We start from the raw sequence: 3,294 nt of genomic DNA, 5'->3' as shown, positions 1-3,294 counted from the left end.
GTCCGTCCGTCCGTGTACACGATAACTCGAGCAAAAATTGAGATATCTCAACGAAATTTGGTATGTAGGTTTCCCTTAACACAACATACCAAATGGCCGACAGGATTTAAAATCGGACAACAACCACGCCCACTTCCCATATAACGGTAATTTCCAGAAATACGAAAACTGCGATATTTTAGTAACTACTGAAGATAATTCACTCAAAATTGATATTTACAATAATTTTTAGACGAAAAATAAGAATATTATAAATTTTTGGAAAATGGGCGTAGCCACGCCCACTTATGGTTACATGTGTATATCTTGGTAACCGCTGCACCAATTTCTTCCACACTTGGCACAGCTGTTGGCCTTGGAACAGCATACCAAATGGCCGAAAAATTTTAAAATCGGACAATAACCACGCGCACATCCCATATAATGGTAATTTAGAGAAATACAAAATCTTCGATAAATCAGTAAATATTGAAGCTAATTTATTCAAAATTGATGCTTGCAACAATTCTTTACCAAGAAATACGTTTATGATAAAATTTTGGAAAATGGGCGTGGCACCGCCCACTTATGATCACATATATGTATATCGGTAACCGTTCTACCAATTTGTACCAAACTCGGTATGGTTATTGTGCTTGCCACATGTAAGCAAAACGTTGAAAATTATTGAAATCGGACTAAAATTGAGGCCGCTTTTCATATAACGGTAAATTTCAGAAATGCTTGAAACTTCATTATTTCGAAATTTAAGGACGCTAATTTACTCAAAATTGATACACCCCTGCATCCATGTGGCGGTTAGCTTTCGGAAAGGTGAAAAACATATATTTAATACTTGCGCCGGGTATTTAATGTTCGGCTCCACCCGAACTTAGACTTTCTTACTTGTTATAGTTAATTTACTAACAGGCTCAATTTCAAGTCCGCTTCTTCTGGGCGAAGAAAGCCTTAATGTTCACTCCCGGGTATCAAGGCACTTTTGTCCCCTATTTCTGAGAGCTTGTAAAATAATTTTGAATTGCACGACCCACTCCGTTGCTTATGCCAGGATTTTAACTCTCATTCCAGCACGTTTTATATACCAGATCCGCTTTTCAGCATTAAGAAATCGATACTGTCCTCTCTCAATAAATGAATCATTAAAATAAAGACATAAAATCGGCTGATGAATTTAGTTCTGTAGCTGAACAGTTTTAGATGTCGACACTTAAAAAACTCTTGCCTATCGTGACTCGGCGCAAAAATTGAAAATACTGGTTCCGTACGTCATGCGGACTGCGCCCGTCGTGCAAATGGGCGGGAATGGAGGGTAAAAACCGTTGGGATAATTATTATTATTATTATTAAAATAAATAAAATAAAAATAAAACTTTTTAATATACAACGCTTTTATAAATAGACTAAAAAGTAGAAAATAATATTTCTCAGTCGCACAGAATTTGTTTTGATAACTTTTGATTTTGAAATTTTAGCAAAAGTCATTATAAACAAAGCATTCGATTTCATTGACAATAGTCAAACTACATAACATTCTACAGCGAAAGNAACAATTAATGACATTGAAAAAAAACGTGGAGCGCATGCAGTATAAAGCATTCGATTTCATTGGCAATAGTTAAACTACAAAATATTCTACAGCGAAAGTACAAATTTGAGATCGATTTTAAGCGGTCGTTATTCATATGCCCACATAAATACATATGTTACTTTTCATATCAATTCAAGTGTATTACATGCGCCCCACGCTTTTCATTTTCAATTTCATAGATTGTTTATAATGACTTTTGCTAAAATTTCAAAATCAAAAGTTATCAAAACAAATTCTATGGGACTGAGAAGTATTATTTTCTACTTTTTAGTCCATTTATAAAAGCGTTGTATATTAAAAAGTTTTTTTTATTTTATTTATTTTCGACTTTTTAGTCTTGTCTGTACAAAATTTTGCAATAGATATTAAAATAACTCAACTCAAAAAAAAAAATATATATATATATATAATTGTTTTGTTTTTGTGTGGAGAGAGCCATATCGGCAGGATTTTCATCAACAAGGAGAGAGCTGAGAGCAAATTCCCACGCAACGGTTTGACCTGTCAATTCGTAGTTAGCTTACAACAAAATGGATAGCGAGAAATCTCTAAGTCGATCGGCAGGCAGAGACGAAATTCTTAACCCGTTTGCGAAACGAGCGAAAATACCACGCTCTCCACCAAAAGAAGTACCTCTAACTCCCGATCAACCGGCAACTGGCTGGCAACAGCAAGGCCCAAAAACACCAAATAATTGTGTGCGAGAAATACAAGAGCGAACAGAACGCGAAAATGTGCAAGCCGTAGAGTGTGAACCCATGGGGAATCCACTACACACGTTAGGAGAGAACATAAGAGAGCTCATCGGTATGATAGAGTGCCAGAGAAATACTCGCAACAATGTGCAGATGAGAGACCTTGTGACTGCGCTAGAGAAGTTGCACTAGAGAGCTCTCGCGGAGAGTAACGCAGTGCAGCCATCCGAACTTTGTGCAAGCAAGAGTACGCAAACCGGAGAAGAGCAGAATGAACAAGAGAAGTCGTACCGGTGCCGAAAGAGAAGCAGGCGCAGCCCATTCGCCGAAGCAAACACGGAAACGTACGCGCTTAACATCACCGAGGAAACTCGATGCCAACAAAGTGAGCCAACAGCAAAGCAACGATGACCAATCAGGAGAGCGCGAATACGCAGAAACTGGAAAAGGTACAGGTGCAGCAGACGGTAGCTTTCCTATAGGCGGAAACTACACCCAATCACGCGAATGCTGGACAAAGGTTACAAAGCGCAATGAAACCAGATGCTCCAGTTCTGAAAAAATGGGCGACCTTTCGTACGCGGATATACTAAAGAAAATAAAGTTGCAGCCTGAATTAAAGGAGCTTAGTCAAAGTGTTAAAAACATAAGAAAGACGTCGAATGACGAACTTTTGCTGGAGCTCAAAAAACAAGCAGATCCTGGTACTCAAAAACTTAAAACTACGGTAGAAACAATACTGGGCGAAAAGGCTCAGGTTCGTTCCCTTACGCAAGAGACCCTCCTGGAGGTAAAAGACATTGATGAGGTTACATGGAGGGATGAAGTACTTGAGGCGATAAGAGTTACCCTTGAAGGCGAACCAATCGTGCCATCACCGATTCGATCCATGCGTTCCGTCTATGGAGGAACTCAAACATGCACAGTCAGTCTGCCATTAACAATTGCGCAGAAGCTCTTGGGAAAATCGAAAATTCGTATCAGGTGGGTTATATGCCGTATAAGAGAAAA

This window comes from Rhagoletis zephyria, unplaced genomic scaffold, assembly GCF_001687245.7.
Source record: "Rhagoletis zephyria isolate East Lansing unplaced genomic scaffold, Rhagoletis_zephyria_1.1 Rzeph_scaffold_01478, whole genome shotgun sequence".
NCBI classification, from domain to species: Eukaryota; Metazoa; Arthropoda; class Insecta; order Diptera; family Tephritidae; genus Rhagoletis; species Rhagoletis zephyria.
This window is presented reverse-complemented; position numbering follows the sequence as displayed.